This window comes from Prunus avium, chromosome 8, assembly GCF_965620075.1.
Source record: "Prunus avium chromosome 8, drPruAviu1.hap1.1, whole genome shotgun sequence".
Taxonomy (NCBI): Eukaryota; Viridiplantae; Streptophyta; class Magnoliopsida; order Rosales; family Rosaceae; genus Prunus; species Prunus avium.
The window spans coordinates 21,310,023-21,331,562 of NC_142291.1; positions in this window are offsets into that span (position 1 = coordinate 21,310,023).

Genomic DNA, 21,540 nt, shown 5'->3' on the forward strand with positions numbered 1-21,540 from the left:
TATGGAATACACCAACCACTTCAATTAGGAACGAACTGCCGTTGAAATTGAATTGTCCAATTTCTCACACCTATTGATTTCGGATCGAACCCAAAACTTGGGCAACATCATAATATGGTGGGAGGAGTCATTTGGTGGGTTTTGAGTGAAATCCAATTGCTAGAAGTATGGAATACACCAACCACTTCAATTAGGAACGAACTGCCGTTGAAATTGAATTGACCAATTTCTCACACCTATTGATTTCGGATCGAGCAAAAACTTGGGCAACATCATAATATGGTGGGAGGAGTCATTTGGTGAGTTTTGAGTGAACTCCAATCGCTAGAAGTATGGAATACACCAACCCTTCCAATTAGGAACGAACTGCAGTTGAACTTAAATTGTCCAATTTCTCACACCTATTGTGTTCGGATCGAGCCCAAAACTTGGGCAACATCATAATATGGTGGGAGGAGTCATTTGGTGAGTTTTGAATGAAATCCAATCGCTAGAAGTATGGAATACACCAAGCACTCCAATGAGGAACGAACTGTCGTTGAACTTGAATTGTCCAATTTCTCACACCTATTGATTTCGGATGGAACCCCACACTTGTGCAACATCATAATATGGTGGGAGGAGTCATTTGGTGAGTTTTGAGTGAAATCCAATTGCTAGAAGTATGGAATACACCAACCACTCCAATTTGGAAGGAACTGCCGTTGAACTTGAATTGTCCAATTTGGAACACCTATTGATTTCGGATCAAGCCCAAAACTTGGGCAACATCATAATATGGTGGGAGGAGTCATTTAGTGACTTTTGAGTGAAATCCAATCGCTAGAAGTATGGAATACACCAACCACTCCAATTAGGAACGAACTGCCGTTGAACTTGAATTGTCCAATTTGGAACACCTATTGATTTCGGATCGAGCCCAAAACATGGGCAACATCATAATATGGTGGGAGGAGTCATTTGGTGAGTTTTGAGTGAAATCCAATCGCTTGAAGTATGGAATACACCAACCACTCCAATTAGGAACGAACTGCCGTTGAAATTGAATTGTCCAATTTCTCACACCTATTGATTTCGTATGGAACCCCAAACTTGGGCAACATCATAATATGATGGGAGGAGTCATTTGGTGAGTTTTGAGTGAAATCCAATCGCTAGAAGTATGGAATACACCAACCACTCCAATTAGGAACGAACTGCCGTTGAACTTGAATTGTCCAATTTCTCACACCTATTGATTTCGGATCGAGCCCAAAACATAGGCAACATCAAAATATGGTGGGAGGACTCATTTGGTGAGTTTTGAGGGAAATCCAATCGCTAGAGGTATGGAATACACCAACCACTCCAATTAGGAACGAACTGCCGTTGAACTTGAATTGTCCAATTTGGAACACCTATTGATTTCGGATCGAGCCCAAAACTTGGGTAACATCATAATATGGTGGGAGGAGTCATTGGGTGAGTTTTGAGTGAAATCCAATCGCTAGAAGTATGGAATACACCAACCACTCCAATTAGGAACGAACTGCCGTTGAACTTGAATTGTCCAATTTCTCACACCTATTGATTTCGGACCGAGCCCCAAACTTGGACAACATCATAATATGGTGGGAGGAGTCATTTGGTGAGTTTTGAGTGAAATCCAATCGCTAGAAATATGGAATACACCAACCACTCCAATTAGGAACGAACTGCCGTTGAACTTGAATTGTCCAATTTGGAAGACCTATTGATTTCGGATCGAGCCCAAAACTTGGGCAACATGATAATATGGTGGGAGGAGTCATTTGGTGAGTTTTGAGTGAAATCCAATCGCTAGAAGTATGGAATACACCAACGACTCCAATTAGGAACGAACTGCCGTTGAACTTGAATTGTCCAATTTGGAACACCTATTGATTTCGGATCGCGCCCAAAACTTGGGCAACATCATAATATGGTGGGAGGAGTCATTTGGTGAGTTTTGAGTGAAATCCAATCGCTAGAAGTATGGAATACACTAACCACTCACATTAGGAACGAACTGCCGTTGAACTTGAATTATGCAATTTCTCACACCTATTGATTTCGGATCGAACCCCAAACTTGTGCAACATCATAATATGGTGGGAGGAGTCATTTGGTGAGTTTTGAGTGAAATCCAATCACTAGAAGTATGGAATACACCAACCACTCCAATTAGGAACGAACTGCCGTTGAACCTGAATTGTCCAATTTCTCACACCTATTGATTTCGCACGCAACCCCAAACTTGTGCAATATCATAATATGATGGGAGGAGTCATTTCGTGAGTTTTGAGTGAAATCCAATCGCTAGAATTATGGAATACACCAACCACTCCAATTAGGAACGAACTGCCGTTGAACTTGAATTGTCCAATTTGGAACACCTATTGATTTCGGATCGAGCCCAAAACTTGGGCAACATCATAATATGGTGGGAGGAGTCATTTGGTGAGTTTTGAGTGAAATCCAATCGCTTGAAGTATGGAATACACCAACCACTCCAATTAGGAACGAACTGCCGTTGAACCTGAATTGTCCAATTTCTCACACCTATTGATTTCGTATGGAACCCCAAACTTGTGCAACATCATAATATGATGGGAGGAGTCATTTCGTGAGTTTTGAGTGAAATCCAATCGCTAGAAGTATGGAATACACCAACCACTCCAATTAGGAATGAACTGCCGTTGAACTTGAATTGTCCAATTTCTCACACCTATTGATTTCGTATCGAGCCCCTAACTTGGGCAACATCATAATATGGTCGGAGGAGTCATTTGGTGAGTTTTGAGTGAAATCCAATCGCTAGAAGTATGGAATACACCAACCACTCCAATTAGGAATGAACTGCCGTTGAACTTGAATTGTCCAATTTGGAACACCTATTGATTTCGGATCAAGCCCAAAACTTGGGCAACATCATAATATGGTGGGAGGAGTCATTTAGTGACTTTTGAGTGAAATCCAATCGCTAGAAGTATGGAATACACCAACCACTCCAATTAGGAACGAACTGCCGTTGAACTTGAATTGTCCAATTTGGAACACCTATTGATTTCGGATCGAGCCCAAAACTTGGGCACCATCATAATATGGTGGGAGGAGTCATTTGGTGAGTTTTGAGTGAAATCCAATCGCTTGAAGTATGGAATACACCAACCACTCCAATTAGGAACGAACTGCCGTTGAAATTGAATTGTCCAATTTCTCACACCTATTGATTTCGTATGGAACCCCAAACTTGGGCAACATCATAATATGATGGGAGGAGTCATTTGGTGAGTTTTGAGTGAAATCCAATCGCTAGAAGTATGGAATACACCAACCACTCCAATTAGGAACGAACTGCCGTTGAACTTGAATTGTCCAATTTGGAACACCTATTGATTTCGGATCGAGCCCAAAACTTGGGCAACATCATAATATGGTGGGAGGAGTCATTTGGTGAGTTTTGAGTGAAATCCAATCGCTAGAAGTATGGAATACACCAACCACTACAATTAGGAACGAACTGCCGTTGAACTTGAATTGTTCAATTTCTCACACCTATTGAGTTCGGATCGAGCCCAAAACTTGGGCAACATCGTAATATGTTGGGAGGAGTCATTTGGTGAGTTTTGAGTGAAATCCAATCGCGAGAAGTATGGAATACACCAACCACTCCAATTAGGAACGAACTGCCGTTGAACTTGAATTGTCCAATTTGGAACACCTATTGATTTCGGATCGCGCCCAAAACTTGGGCAACATCATAATATGGTGGGAGGAGTCATTTGGTGAGTTTTGAGTGAAATCCAATCGCTAGAAGTATGGAATACACCAACGACTCCAATTAGGAACGAACTGCCGTTGAACTTGAATTGTCCAATTTGGAACACCTATTGATTTCGGATCGCGCCCAAAACTTGGGCAACATCATAATATGGTGGGAGGAGTCATTTGGTGAGTTTTGAGTGAAATCCAATCACTAGAAGTATGGAATACACCAACCACTCCAATTAGGAACGAACTGCCGTTGAACTTGAATTGTCCAATTTGGAACACCTATTGATTTCGGATCGAGCCCAAAACTTCGGCAACATCATAATATGGTGGGAGGAGTCATTTGGTGAGTTTCGAGTGAAATCCAATCGCTTGAAGTATGGAATACACCAACCACTCCAATTAGGAACGAACTGCCGTTGAACCTGAATTGTCCAATTTCTCACACCTATTGATTTCGCATGCAACCCCAAACTTGTGCAATATCATAATATGATGGGAGGAGTCATTTCGTGAGTTTTGAGTGAAATCCAATCGCTAGAATTATGGAATACACCAACCACTCCAATTAGGAACGAACTGCCGTTGAACTTGAATTGTCCAATTTGGAACACCTATTGATTTCGGATCGAGCCCAAAACTTGGGCAACATCATAATATGGTGGGAGGAGTCATTTGGTGAGTTTTGAGTGAAATCCAATCGTTTGAAGTATGGAATACACCAACCACTCCAATTAGGAACGAACTGCCGTTGAACCTGAATTGTCCAATTTCTCACACCTATTGATTTCGTATGGAACCCCAAACTTGTGCAACATCATAATATGATGGGAGGAGTCATTTCGTGAGTTTTGAGTGAAATCCAATCGCTAGAATTATGGAATACACCAACCACTCCAATTAGGAACGAACTGCCGTTGAACTTGAATTGTCCAATTTGGAACACCTATTGATTTCGGATCGAGCCCAAAACTTGGGAAACATCATAATATGGTGGGAGGAGTCATTTGGTGAGTTTTGAGTGAAATCCAATCGCTAGAAGTATGGAATACACCAACCACTACAATTAGGAACGAACTGCCGTTGAACTTGAATTGTTCAATTTCTCACACCTATTGAGTTCGGATCGAGCCCAAAACTTGGGCAACATCGTAATATGTTGGGAGGAGTCATTTGGTGAGTTTTGAGTGAAATCCAATCGCGAGAAGTATGGAATACACCAACCACTCCAATTAGGAACGAACTGCCGTTGAACTTGAATTGTCCAATTTCGAACACCTATTGATTTCGGATCGAGCCCAAAACTTGGGCAACATCATAATATGGTGGGAGGAGTCATTTGGTGAGTTTTGAGTGAAATCCAATCGCTAGAAGTATGGAATACACCAACCACTCCAATTGGGAACGAACTGCCGTTGAACCTGAATTGTCCAATTTCTCACACCTATTGATTTCGTATGGAACCCCAAACTTGTTCAACATCATAATATGATGGGAGGAGTCATTTCGTGAGTTTTGAGTGAAATCCAATCGCTAGAAGTATGGAATACACCAACCACTCCAATTAGGAACGAACTGCCGTTGAACTTGAATTGTTCAATTTCTCACACCTATTGAGTTCGGATCGAGCCCAAAACTTGGGCAACATCGTAATATGTTGGGAGGAGTCATTTGGTGAGTTTTGAGTGAAATCCAATCGCTAGAAATATGGCATACACCAACCACTACAATTAGGAACGAACTGCTGTTGAACTTGAATTGTTCAATTTCTCACACCTATTGATTTCGGATCGTGCCCAAAACTTGGGCAACATCGTAATATGGTGGGAGGAGTCATTTGGTGAGTTTTGAGTGAAATCCAATCGCTAGAAGTATGGAATAGACCCACCACTCCAATTAGGAAAGAACTGCCGTTGAACTTGAATTGTCCAATTTCTCACACCTGTTGATTTCGGATCGAGCCCAAAACTTGGGCAACATCATAATATGGTGGGAAGAGTCATTTGGTGAGTTTTGAGTGAAATCCAATCGCTAGAAGTATGGAATACACCAACCACTCCAATTAGGAACGAACTGCCGTTGAACTTGAATTGTCCAATTTGGAACACCTATTGATTTCGGATCGAGACCAAAACTTGGGCAACATCATAATATGGTGGGAGGAGTCATTTAGTGTGTTTTGAGTGAAATCCAATCGCTAGAAGTACGGAATACACCAACCACTCCAATTAGGAACGAACTGCCGTTGAACTTGAATTGTCCAATTTGGAACACCTATTGATTTCGGATCGAGCCCAAAACTTGGGCAACATCATAATATGGTGGGAGGAGTCATTTGGTGAGTTTTGAGTGAAATCCAATCGCTTGAAGTATGGAAAACACCAACCACTCCAATTAGGAACGAACTGCCGTTGAACCTGAATTGTCCAATTTCTCACACCTATTGATTTCGTATGGAACCCCAAACTTGTGCAACATCATAATATGACGGGAGGAGTCATTTCGTGAGTTTTGAGTGAAATCCAATCGCTAGAATTATGGAATACACCAACCACTCCAATTAGGAACGAACTGCCGTTGAACTTGAATTGTCCAATTTGGAACACCTATTGATTTCGGATCGAGCCCAAAACTTGGGCAACATCATAATATGGTGGGAGGAGTCATTTGGTGAGTTTTGAGTGAAATCCAATCGATTGAAGTATGGAATACACCAACCACTCCAATTAGGAACGAACTGCCGTTGAACCTGAATTGTCCAATTTCTCACACCTATTGATTTCGTATGGAACCCCAAACTTGTGCAACATCATAATATGATGGGAGGAGTCATTTGGTGAGTTTTGCGTGAAATCCAATCGCTAGAAGTATGGAATACACCAACCACTCCAATTAGGAACGAACTGCCGTTGAACTTGAATTGTCCAATTTCTCACACCTATTGATTTCGTATCGGGCTCCTAACTTGGGCAACATCATAATATGGTGGGAGGAGTCATTTGGTGAGTTTTGAGTGAAATCCAATCGCTAGAAGTAAGGAATACACCAACCACTCCAATTAGGAACGAACTGCCGTTGAACTTGAATTGTCCAATTTGGAACACCTCTTGATTTCGGATCAAGCCCAAAACTTGGGCAACATCGTAATATGGTGGGAGGAGTCATTTGGTGAGTTTTTAGTGAAATCCAATCGCTAGAAGTATGGAATACACCAACCACTACAATTAGGAACGAACTGCTGTTGAACTTGAATTGTTCAATTTCTCACACCTATTGATTTCGGATCGAGCCCAAAACTTGGGCAACAACATAATATGTTGGGAGGAGTCATTTGGTGAGTTTTGAGTGAAATCCAATCGCTAGAAGTATGGAATTGACCCACCACTCCAATTAGGAACGAACTGCCGTTGAACTTGAATTGTCCAATTTCTCACACCTATTGATTTCGGATCGTGCCCAAAACTTGGGCAACATCATAATATGGTGGGAAGAGTCAGTTGGTGCGTTTTGAGTGAAATCCAATCGCTAGAAGTATGGAATACACCAACCACTCCAATTAGGAACGAACTGCTGTTGAACTTAAATTGTCCAATTTCTCACACCTGTTGATTTCGGATGGAACCCCAAACTTGTGCAACATCATAATATGATGGGAGGAGTCATTTCGTGAGTTTTGAGTGAAATCCAATCGCTAGAAGTATGGAATACACCAACTACTCCAATTAGGAACGAACTGCTGTTGAACTTAAATTGTCCAATTTGTCACACCTATTGATTTCGGATCGAGCCCAAAACTTGGGTAACATCATAATATGTTGGGAGGAGTCATTTGGTGAGTTTTGAGTGAAATCCAATCGCTAGAAGTATGGAATACACCAACCACTCCAATTAGGAACGAACTGCCGTTGAACTTGAATTGTCCAATTTCTCACACCTATTGATTTCGGATCGAGCCCAAAATGTGGGCAACATTATAATATGGTGGGACGAGTCATTTGGTGAGTTTTGAGTGAAATTCAATCGCTAGAAGTATGGAATACACCAACCACTACAATTAGGAACGAACTGCCGTTGAACTTGAATTGTCCAATTTCTCACACCTATTGATTTCAGATCGAGCCCAAAACTTGGGCAACATCATAATATGGTGGGAGGAGTCATGTAGTGAGTTTTGAGTGAAATCCAATCACTAGAAGTATGGAATACACCAACCACTACAATTAGGAACGAACTGCCGTTGAACTTGAATTGTCCAATTTCTCACACCTATTGATTTCGGATCGAGCCCAGAACTTGGGCAACATCATAATATGGTGGGAGGAGTCATTTGGTGAGTTTTGAGTGAAATCCAATCGCTAGAAGTATGGAATACACCAACCACTCCAATTAGGAACGAACTGCCGTTGAACTGGAATTGTCCAATTTCTCACACCTATTGATTTCGGATAGAGCCCAAAACTTGGGCAACATCATAATATGGTGGGAGGAGTCATATAGTGAGTTTTGAGTGGAATCCAATCGCTAGAAGTATGTTATACACCAACCACTCCAATTAGGAACGAACTGCCGTTGAACTTAAATTGTCCAATTTCTCACACCTATTGAGTTCGGATAGAGCCCAAAACCTGGGCAACATGATAATATGGTGGGAGGAGTCATTCAGTGAGTTTTGAGTGAAATCCAATCGCTAGAAGTATGGAATACACCAACCACTCCAATTAGGAACGAACTGCCGTTGAACTTGAATTGTCCAATTTCTCACACCTATTGATTTCGGATCGAGCCCAAAACTTGGGCAACATCATAATATGGTGGGAGGAGTCATTTGGTGAGTTTTGAGTGAAATCCAATCACTAGAAGTATGGAATAAACCAACCACTCCAATTAGGAATGAACTGCCGTTGAACTTGAATTGTCCAATTTGGAACACGTATTGATTTCGGATCGAGCCCAAAACTTGGGCAACATCATAATATGGTGGGAGGAGTCATTTGGTGAGTTTTGAGTGAAATCCAATCGCTAGAAGTATGGAATACACCAACAACTCCAATTAGGAACGAACTGCCGTTGAACTTGAATAGTCCAATTTGGAACACCTATTGATTTCGGATCGAGCCCAAAACTTGGGCAACATCATAATATGGTGGGAGGAGTCATTTGGAGAGTTTTGAGTGAAATCCAATCGCTAGAAGTATGGAATACACCAACCACTCCAATTAGGAACGAACTACCGTTGAACCTGAATTGTCCAATTCCTCACACCTATTGATTTCGTATGGAACCCCAAACTTGTGCAACATCATAATATGATGGGAGGAGTCATTTCGTGAGTTTTGAGTGAAATCCAATCGCTAGAAGTATGGAATACACCAACCACTCCAATTAGGAATGAACTGCCGTTGAACTTGAATTGTCCAATTTGGAACACCTATTGATTTCGGATCAACCCCAAAACTTGGGCAACATCATAATGTGGCGGGAGGAGTCATTTGGTGAGTTTTAAGTGAAATCCAATCGCGAGAAGTATGGAATACACCAACCAATCCAATTAGGAACGAACGGCCGTTGAACTTGAATTGTCCAATTTGGAACACGTATTGATTTCGGATCGAGCCCAAAACTTGGGCAACATCATAATATGGTGGGAGGAGTCATTTGGTGAGTTTTGAGTGAAATCCAATCGCTACAAGTATGGAATACACCAACCACTCCAATTAGGAACGAACTGCCGTTGAACTTGAATTGTCCAATTTGGAACACCTATTGATTTCGGATCGAGCCCAAAACTTGGGCAACATCATAATATGGTGGGAGGAGTCATTTGGTGAGTTTTGAGTGAAATCCAATCGCTACAAGTATGGAATACACCAACCACTCCAATTAGGAACGAACTGCCGTTGAACTTGAATTGTCCAATTTCTCACACCCATTGATTTCGGATCGAGCCCAAAACTTGGGCAACATCATAATATGGTGGGAGGAGTCATTTGGTGAGTTTTGAGTGAAATCCAATCGCTAGAAGTATGTAATACACGAACCACTCCAATTAGGAACGAACTGCCGTTGAACTTGAATTGTCCAATTTGGAACACCTATTGATTTCGGATCGAGCCCAAAACGTGGGCAACATCATAATGTGGTGGGAGGAGTCATTTGGTGAGTTTTAAGTGAAATCCAACGGCGAGAAGTATGGAATAGCCCAACCACTCCAATTAGGAACGAACTGCCGTTGAACTTGAATTGTCCAATTTCTCACACCCATTGATTTCGGATCGAGCCCAAAACTTCGGCAACATCATAATATGGTGGGAGGAGTCATTTGGTGAGTTTTGAGGGAGATCCAATCGCTAGAAGTATGGAATACACCACCAACTCCAATTAGGAACGAACTGCCGTTGAACTTGAATTGTCCAATTTCTCACACCTATTGATTTCAGATCGAGCTGAAAACTTGGGCAACATCATAATATGGTGGGAGGAGTCATTTGGTGAGTTTTGAGTGAAATCCAATCGCTAGAAGTATGGAATACACCACCCACTCCAATTAGGAACGAACTGCCGTTGAACTTGAATTGTCCAATTTCTCACACCTATTGATTTCGGATCGAGCCCAAAACTTGGGCAACATCATAATATGGTGGGAGGAGTCATTTGGTGAGTTTTGAGTGAAATCCAATCGCTAGAAGTATGTAATACACGAACCACTCCAATTAGGAACGAATTGCCGTTGAACTTGAATTGTCCAATTTGGAACACCTATTGATTTCGGATCGAGCCCAAAACTTGGGCAACATCATAATGTGGTGGGAGGAGTCATTTGGTGAGTTTTAAGTGAAATCCAATGGCGAGAAGTATGGAATACACCAACCACTCCAATTAGGAACGAACTGCCGTTGAACTTGAATTGTCCAATTTAGAACACCTATTGATTTCGGATCGAGCCCAAAACTTGGGCAACATCGTAATATGGTGGGAGTAGTCATTTGGTGAGTTTTGAGTGAAATCCAATCGCTAGAAGTATGGAATACACCAACCACTCCAATTCGGAACGAACTGCCGTTGAACATGAATTGTTCAATTTCTCACACCTATTGATTTCGGATCGAGCCCAAAACTTGGGCAACATCATAATATGGTGGGAGGAGTCATTTGGTGAGTTTTGAGTGAAATCCAATCGCTAGAAGTATGGAATACACCAACCACTCCAATTAGGAACGAACTGCCGTTGAACCTGAATTGTCCAATTTCTCACACCTATTGATTTCGTATGGAACCCCAAACTTGTGCAACATCATAATATGATGGGAGGAGTCATTTCGTGAGTTTTGAGTGAAATCCAATCGCTAGAAGTATGGAATACACCAACCACTCCAATTAGGAACGAACTGCCGTTGAACTTGAATTGTCCAATTTCTCACACCTATTGATTTTGGATCGAGCCGAAAACTTGGGCAACATCATAATATGGTGGGAGGAGTCATTTGGTGAGTTTTGAGTGAAATCCAATCGCTAGAAGTATGGAATACACCAACCACTACAATTAGGAACGAACTGCCGTTGAACTTAAATTGTTCAATTTCTCCCACCTATTAATTTCGGATCGAGTCGAAAACTTGGGCATCATCATAATATGGTGGGAGGAGTCATTTGGTGAGTTTTGAGTGAAATCCAATCGCTAGAAGTATGGAATACACCACCCACTCCAATTAGGAACGAACTGCCGTTGAACTTGAATTGTCCAATTTGGAACACCTATTGATTTCGGATCGAGCCCAAAACTTGGGCAACATCATAATATGGTGGGAGGAGTCATTTGGTGAGTTTTGAGTGAAATCCAATCGCTAGAAGTATGGAATACACCAACCACTCCAATTAGGAACGAACTATCGTTGAACTTGAATTGTCCAATTTGGAACACCTATTGATTTCGGATCGAACCCAAAACTTGGGCAACATCATAATATGGTGGGAGGAGTCATTTGGTTAATTTTGAGTGAAATCCAATTGCTAGAAGTATGGAATACACCAACCACTCCAATTAGGAACGAACTGCCGTTGAACTTGAATTGTCCAATTTCTAGCACCTATTGATTTCAGATCGAGCCCAAAACTTGGGCAACATCATAATATGTTGGGAGGAGTCATTTGGGGAGTTTTGAGTGAAATCCAATCGCTAGAAGTATTGAATACACCAACCACTCCAATTAGGAACGAACTGCCGTTGAACTGGAATTGTCCAATTTCACACACCTATTGATTTCGGATCGAGCCCAAAACTTGGGCAACATCATAATATGGTGGGAGGAGTCATTTGGTGAGTTTTGAGTGAAATCCAACCGCTAGAAGTATGGAATACACCAACCACTCCAATTAGAAACGAACTGCCGTTGAACTTGAATTGTCCAATTTGGAACACCTATTGATTTCGGATCGAGCCCAAAACTTGGGCAACATCATAATATGGTGGGAGGAGTCATTTGGTGAGTTTTGAGTGAAATCCAATCGCGAGAAGTATGGAATACACCAACCACTCCAATTAGGAACGAACTGCCGTTGAACTTGAATTGTCCAATTTGAAACACCTATTGATTTCGGATCGAGACCAAAACTTGGGCAACATCATAACATGGTGGGGGGAGTCATATAGTGAGTTTTGAGTGAAATCCAATCGCTAGAAGTATGTTATACACCAACCACTCCAATTAGGAACGAACTGCCGTTGAACTTAAATTGTCCAAGTTCTCACACCTATTGATTTCGGATCGAGCCCAAAACTTGGGCAACATCATAATATGGTGGGTGGAGTCATTTGGTGAGTTTTGAGTGAAATCCAATCGCTAGAAGTATGGAATACACCAACCACTCCAATTAGGAACGAACTGCCGTTGAACTTGAATTGTCCAATTTCTCACACCTATTGATTTCGAAATCGAGCCCAAAACTTGGGCAACATCATAATATGGTGGGAGGAGTCATTTGGTGAGTTTTGAGTGAAATCCAACCGCTAGAAGTATGGAATACACCAACCACTCCAATTAGAAACGAACTGCCGTTGAACTTGAATTGTCCAATTTGGAACACCTATTGATTTCGGATCGAGCCCAAAACTTGGGCAACATCATAATATGGTGGGAGGAGTCATTTGGTGAGTTTTGAGTGAAATCCAATCGCGAGAAGTATGGAATACACCAACCACTCCAATTAGGAACGAACTGCCGTTGAACTTGAATTGTCCAATTTGAAACACCTATTGATTTCGGATCGAGACCAAAACTTGGGGAACATCATAACATGGTGGGGGGAGTCATATAGTGAGTTTTGAGTGAAATCCAATCGCTAGAAGTATGTTATACACCAACCACTCCAATTAGGAACGAACTGCCGTTGAACTTAAATTGTCCAAGTTCTCACACCTATTGATTTCGGATCGAGCCCAAAACTTGGGCAACATCATAATATGGTGGGTGGAGTCATTTGGTGAGTTTTGAGTGAAATCCAATCGCTAGAAGTATGGAATACACCAACCACTCCAATTAGGAACGAACTGCCGTTGAACTTGAATTGTCCAATTTGGAACACCTATTGATTTCGGATCGAGCCCAAAACTTGGGCAACATCATAATATGGTGGGAGGAGTCATTTGGTGAGTTTTGAGTGAAATCCAATCGCGAGAAGTATGGAATACACCAACCACTCCAATTAGGAACGAACTGCCGTTGAACTTGAATTGTCTAATTTGGAACACCTATTGATTTCGGATCGAGACCAAAACTTGGGCAACATCATAATATGGTGGGAGGAGTCATGCAGTGAGTTTTGAGTGAAATCCAATCGCTAGAAGTATGGAATACACCAACCACTCCAATTAGGAACGAACTGCCGTTGAACTTGAATTGTCCAATTTCGAACACCTATTGATTTCGGATCGAGCCCAAAACTTGGGCAACATCATAATATGGTGGGAGGAGTCATTTGGTGAGTTTTGAGTAAAATCCAATCGCTAGAAGTATGGAATACATAAACAACTCCAATTAGGAACGAACTGCCGTTGAACTTAAATTGTCCAATTTCTCACACCTATTGTGTTCGGATCGAGCCCAAAACTTGGGCAACATCATAATCTGGTGGGAGGAGTCATTTGGTGAGTTTTGAGTGAAATCCAATCGCTAGAAGTATGGAATACACCGACCACTCCAATTAGGAACGAACTGTCGTTGAACTTGAATTGTCCAATTTGGAACACCTATTGATTTCGGATCGAGACCAAAACTTGGGCAACATCATAATATGGTGGGAGGAGTCATGCAATGAGTTTTGAGTGAAATCCAATCGCTAGAAGTATGGAATACACCAACCACTCCAATTAGGAACGAACTGCCGTTGAACTTGAATTGTCCAATTTCTCACACCTATTGATTTCGGATCGAGCCCAAAACTTGGGCAACAGCATAATATGGTGGGAGGAGTCATTTGGTGAGTTTTGAGTGAAATCCAATCGCTAGAAGTATGGAATACACCAACCACTCCAATTAGGAACGAACTGTCGTTGAACTTGAATTTTCCAATTTGGAACACCTATTGATTTCGGATCGAACCCAAAACTTGGGCAACATCATAATATGGTGGGAGGAGTCATTTGGTGAGTTTTGAGTGAAATCCAATTGCTAGAAGTATGGAATACACCAAACACTCCAATTAGGAACGAACTGCCGTTGAACTTGAATTGTCCAATTTCTCGCACCTATTGATTTCAGATCGAGCCCAAAACTTGGGCAACATCATAATATGTTGGGAGGAGTCATTTGGGGAGTTTTGAGTGAAATCCAATCGCTAGAAGTATGGAATACACCAACCACTCCAATTAGGAACGAACTGCCGTTGAACTGGAATTGTCCAATTTCACACACCTATTGATTTCGGATCGAGCCCAAAACTTGGGCAACATCATAATATGGTGGGAGGAGTCATTTGGTGAGTTTTGAGTGAAATCCAACCGCTAGAAGTATGGAATACACCAACCACTCCAATTAGAAACGAACTGCCGTTGAACTTGAATTGTCCAATTTGGAACACCTATTGATTTCGGATCGAGCCCAAAACTTGGGCAACATCATAATATGGTGGGAGGAGTCATTTGGTGAGTTTTGAGTGAAATCCAATCGCGAGAAGTATGGAATACACCAACCACTCCAATTAGGAACGAACTGCGGTTGAACTTGAATTGTCCAATTTGAAACACCTATTGATTTCGGATCGAGACCAAAACTTGGGCAACATCATAACATGGTGGGAGGAGTCATATAGTGAGTTTTGAGTGAAATCCAATCGCTAGAAGTATGTTATACACCAACCACTCCAATTAGGAACGAACTGCCGTTGAACTTAAATTGTCCAATTTCTCACACCTATTGAGTTCGGATCGAGCCCAAAACTTGGGCAACATCATAATATGGTGGGAGGAGTCATGCAGTGAGTTTTGAGTGAAATCCAATCGCTAGAAGTATGGAATACACCAACCACTCCAATTAGGAACGAACTGCCGTTGAACTTGAATTGTCCAATTTCTCACACCTATTGATTTCGGATCGAGCCCAAAACTTGGGCAACATCATAATATGGTGGGAGGAGTCATTTGGTGAGTTTTGAGTGAAATCCAATCGCTAGAAGTGTGGAATACACCAACCACTCCAATTAGGAACGAACTGCAGTTGAACTTGAATTGTCCAATTTGGAACACCTATTGATTTCGGATCGCGACCAAAACTTGGGCAACATCATAATATGGTGGGAAGAGTCATTTAGTGAGTTTTGAGTGAAATCCAATCGCTAGAAGTATGGAATACACCAACCACTCCAATTAGGAACGAACTGCCGTTGAACTTGAATTGTCCAATTTCTCACACCTATTGATTTCGGATCGAGCCCAAAACTTGGGCAACATCATAATATGGTGGGAGGAGTCATTTGGTGAGTTTTGAGTGAAATCCAATCGCTAGAAGTATGGAATACACCAACCACTCCAATTAGGAACGAACTGCCCTTGAACTTGAGTTGTCCAATTTGGAACACCTATTGATTTCGGATCGAGCCCAAAACTTGGGCAACATCATAATGTGGTGGAAGGAGTCATTTGGTGAGTTTTAAGTGAAATCCAATCGCGAGAAGTATGGAATACCCCAACCACTCCAATTAGGAACGAACTGCCGTTGAACTTGAATTGTCCAATTTGGAACACCTATTGATTTCGGATCGTGCCCAAAACTTGGGCAACATCATAATGTGGTGGGAGGAGTCATTTGGTGAGTTTTAAGTGAAATCCAATCGCGAGAAGTATGGAATACACCAACCACTCCAATTAGGAACGAACTGCCGTTGAACTTGAATTGTCCAATTTGGAACACCTATTGATTTCGGATCGCGACCAAAACTTGGGCAACATCATAATATGGTGGGAGGAGTCATTTAGTGAGTTTTGAGTGAAATCCAATCGCTAGAAGTATGGAATACACCAACCACTCCAATTAGGAACGAACTGCCGTTGAACTTGAATTGTCCAATTTCTCACACCTATTGATTTCGGATCGAGCCCAAAACTTGGGCAACATCATAATATGGTGGGAGGAGTCATTTGGTGAGTTTTGAGTGAAATCCAATCGCTAGAAGTATGGAATACACCAACAACTCCAATTAGGAACGAACTGCCGTTGAACTTAAATTGTCCAATTTCTCACACCTATTGTGTTCGGATCGAGCCCAAAACTTGGGCAACATCATAATATGGTGGGAGGAGTCATTTGGTGAGTTTTGAGTGAAATCCAATCGCTAGAAGTATGGAATACACCAACCACTCCAATTAGGAACGAACTGCCGTTGAACTTGAATTGTCCAATTTGGAACACCTATTGATTTCGGATCGAGCCCAAAACTTGGTCAACATCATAATATGGTGGGAGGAGTCATTTGGTGAGTTTTGAGTGAAATCCAATCACTAGAAGTATGGAATACAACAACCACTCCAATTAGGAATGAACTGCCGTTGAACTTGAATTGTCCAATTTGGAACACCTATTGATTTCGGATCGAGCGCAAAACTTGGGCAACATCATAATATGGTGGGAGGAGTCATTTGGTGAGTTTTGAGTGAAATCCAATCGCTAGAAGTATGGAATACACCAACCACTCCAATTAGGAACGAACTTCCGTTGAACTTGAATTGTTCAATTTCTCACACCTATTGATTTCGGATCGAGCCCAAAACTTGGGCAACATCATAATAAGGTGGGAGGAGTCATTTGGTGAGTTTTGAGTGAAATACAATCGCTAGAAGTATGGAATACACCAACCACTCCAATTCGGAACGAACTACCGTTGAACTTGAATTGTCCAATTTCTCAGAGCACGCCACGTGGAAAAGAATATTATCCCTTAAATTAATTAATTAAACCATTTATTGGGATAATTGATTAATCAGGATAATATCTTAATTATATGGTATTATCTCATAATTAATAAAGATAATATCATTAATTGGGATATTATCGTGATAAAGGGATATTATCTTATAATTAATGAGATAATATCGATAATTTGGTTATTATCTTATCAAAGGGATAATATCCTAATTATTAGATATTATCTTATAATTAACGAGATAATTCAAATATTATCAAGTCCGACTCGATCTCTACGAAACCCTAGCCCCGAGGCTCCTATAAATAGATGGGTTTATTCATCATTCAAGGTACATCTAAACCTACATCTAAAACCCGAGAAAATACCCGAAGCTCTCTCTCCCTCTCCACTCTCCACTCTCCACTCTCCATATTTTCTCCACACGGCTCCGGCCACCACACACGGCTCCGGCCGCCCGGTTTACACCATACAAACTCCGTACCATTTGCTTAGCTATTGTTTTCCTACAAACACTCGAACTAACTTAGGCATCGGAGGGCCTTTGGCCAACACCCCTCGGGTGTGGTCTATTTACTCCAATCTTTTTTACAGGAATCGAGGAAGAGAGAGAAGGAAGATCGAAGGTTGAAGGATCTAGAAGCGAATATTCTCCCGCGAGATTATTTGCACAAACATTTGGTGCTTTCATTGAGAGCACGAGTTATACTCAACGCGTGCTCAAGGAATCCGTTCCTCCTATTTTCCAATCCACCGAAGCCTTCCAAACAACCATGGTTGGAAGCAAGCGCACGAGGAGCAAGACCGCCGCGATGGCTCAATCCGTGACGGCCCAAAGCTACTCCTCCCACGATCCCGCGATCGACATGGTGGCACCACCACCTTTAGCCGCCATGAACCCGCAACAAACCACCGCGCCACCTGCCGGACCCGCAGCTGGGACCACCGCACTAGCCGTCGTCGTACCATCTCAAGGCCCCGTGCCCGGATCTGGCTACCTTCATAGCACCGCTGCCGAGCATGGTGGAACCTCCCATCAAGGTGGGCTCACTACCACCGCCGACTTTGGCCCAATCTTGGAGCAACTTCATCCATTCCCTCCATTGCCTCCGCGCCCGACGCATGCTCTCGCTCACACCTCTAATGAAGCCCTAGCCCGTGTGCAATTGGGCTCCACGCACTTCTCTCCTCCCGATCCACGAAGTCAAGTAGACCTCAATCTGAGAGTCGACCAGCTAGCTCAGAAAGTTGACCAACTCATCAACCACATAAGCATGGCTCAAAACCTTGGCCTTGGACAACTGGGTGAAGAGAGAAGGATGGACGGACACGCCGACATGCAGTTCGATGGGTACCGAGCAGGTCAAGCGGGAATAGGCAGACAAGGAGATGGACAACAACGTGGTCAGCTTGTCGACATGTCGCAAGCATCTGCGAGCCACACTCAGAGCAGACGAAGTCTCCCATCTAGATTGAATCTAAGGGCCAATGTGCGTGAAAGGCTAGGCCCACAACCTGGCATCCGAGCTCGCCTGGGCCCGCAGGGAAACGTTCTGGAAAGGCTAGGCTCCCAGAGAGGTCAACCCGATGGCCATCGCAATGAGGATCGTGAAGAAATGCGCTCCTCTGCTCGCTCACAAAGAAATGTTCACGAAAGGCTAGGCTCTCAGGGAGGTTAACCAGATAACCCTCACAATGAGGACCGTGAAGAAAGGCGCTCCGCTGCTCACTCTCGAAGAACCAATTCTCACCGCCAAGCGGAGAATACCTCGCAAGCGCAGTCTACCAACACGCCGCCAAGGCGGCGCAACCGAGAAGGTCAACCCTCGCAAACCAACGAGGAAGTCAGTCAGCGTCGTCCAAATCGCCGAGGACGCCCACGTGACCGACTAACCGTGCGTGTCGAAGACGTTGAGAAGCTTGTAAATAACCGACTTCGAGACTTAAAGATTGGCGGAAATTTCGAAGATACACTACGCATGGAAGTAGACCGAGCAAATTCCTCACCTTTCACTGCCGAAATCGAGCAGGCTACTCCTCCGAAACGATTCTCAACGCCCTCTTTCACCTGCTTCAAAGGGGATTCTGATCCCGAAAGCCATCTGAAGCATTTCAAGAGCCTTAAGATTCTCTACAAAGCCGAAGACGCGCTAATGTGCAAGGTGTTTGCAATGACTTTGCGAGGAGCAGCTCAGGACTGGTTCCATACTCTGCCCTCCGGGTCGATCAACAGCTTCAAGGAGCTTGCTTATGTCTTCACCAAAGAGTACACTTCTTATCGGACGATCAAGAAGAACCCTGACCACCTGTACAACCTGCGCAAGAAGCCCAATGAATCTCTTCGAGATTACATCAAGAGATTCAAAGCAGAAAAGGCTAACATCGTAGGATGCGATGACCGAATCGCGTCCTCTGCATTCAAGAAAGGTCTTCCAGCTGAGCACGACTTATACCGCGAGCTGACTATCACTCCCAGCCAGACTCTGGCAGAGGTCTTCGCGACTGCAGAATGCTACGCGTTCTGGGATGACGATCGAATCGCCGCAAAGAAGTCCACCGAGCAGGAAGATCAGCCGACCAAGCGGGCAAGCCAAAGAAGCGACAGGTTTAGCAGCAGGGAAAAAGACAAACGTAGGTCGCGCCCACAAGGAGACGCTACGACGAAGGAGAACTACACCAAGTTCTCCATCCCTATACATCAAATTTTAGCCCAAGTAAAGGACAAACCTTGGGTAAAAAGACTGCCACCCTTGAAGGGAGATCCGGATAAGAGGGATACCAGAAAGTATTGTGCCTTCCATGCGACACACGGGCACAATACAAATAATTGCTTTGCTTGGAAAGCGCACCTAGAAGAACTCGTGAGAGAAGGTCACTGCACGGAGTTCATCGCGAAGCAGGCCATCCAACGAATTGAGGACCGCGATGCTGCCAAGGAGCCACCTCAAAAATTCATAAGGATTAACACAATCCTGGCTGATTCCGAGGAGTCTGGGCTGACCAGCAAGGAAAAGAAGAGGAAAATCAAACAGGCCACTGTCATCTCCCAGATCTCCACTAGTCTCCCACCGGCGGAAGACGATCCCGTGATCGGCTTCCAAAAGAAAGATCTAGTCGGCCTCGATCTGCCACACAACGACGCTCTAGTCATTAGCATTCAAATTGCTCAGGCCATGGTCGATCGAATCCATGCAGACGAGGGCAGTGCAGCCAATATCCTACAATTGGCAGTCATCCAGCAGATGGGCTTAGAGACAAAAATCAACAAATCAGCTAGGTCACTAACCGGCTTCAATGGCGCAACAACGGTTACCGTAGGCACGATAGATCTCGACGTCTACTCCCCACCTGTAATCAGCTCGCAAACATTCATGGTCATTGATGAAGTCTCGCCCTACAATGGCATTCTGGGCAGACCATGGATCAGCAAGATCAACGCCATCACCTCCGCCACACATCAGAAAATCCGCTACCCTATCCCTGGGGGCGGTATCAGTCAGATCAATAGTGATCAAGCAATGGCGAGGAAATGCTCAGCTCAAGGGCTGAAGAGAAGCAAGCAAACACAGTTCCTCCCTGTAAATCAGGCAGATATGAAGGGAGTAGAGCAACCAGAGGAGAAGGCAAATCCCATTCCTGACAGTCGAGCAGACCAGAAAGGAAAGGGAATAGCTACTCCCCAATAGCAATCAAAGAATCAGGACCAAGTCGAGGAAATCCGTCCGGAGGTCTCTCCTGAAGAAGGATGGAAGCCCGAAGAGGACGTCGAGCTAGTACCCCTTGATCCTGACAAGCCAGAGAGAAAAGCGCGGATCGGCTCGCGCCTAAGCCAGGAGGAAAAGGCAGAGCTTGCAGCCTTCCTCCAGAACAACAAAGACGTATTCGCATGGTCGCCATCCGACATGCCAGGCATCGATCCCCAGATCATCTGCCATCGCCTACACGTCAACCCAGCAATCAAGCCTGTAGCGCAGAAGAGACGCAACTTTGCCCCCGAGCGAGTTGCCATCATTGAAGCCGAGATCGACAAGCTCCTAGCTGCTGGTTTCATTGAAGAAGTCTCCTATGCAGAATGGCTGGCGAACGTTGTTCTAGTAGCAAAGAAAGATAAAGGCCTGTGGAGAGTGTGTGTCGACTACACCGACCTCAATAAGGCGTGCCCTAAAGACAACTTTCCACTGCCACGAATTGATCAGCTCGTTGATTCAACTTCCGGCAATCAACTGCTAAGCTTCATGGACGCCTACTCCGGCTACAATCAAATCATGATGCATGAAAACGACAAAGCAAAGACCTCTTTCATCATCGAAAGAGGTACATACTGCTACAAAGTCATGCCCTTCGGGCTGAAGAACGCCG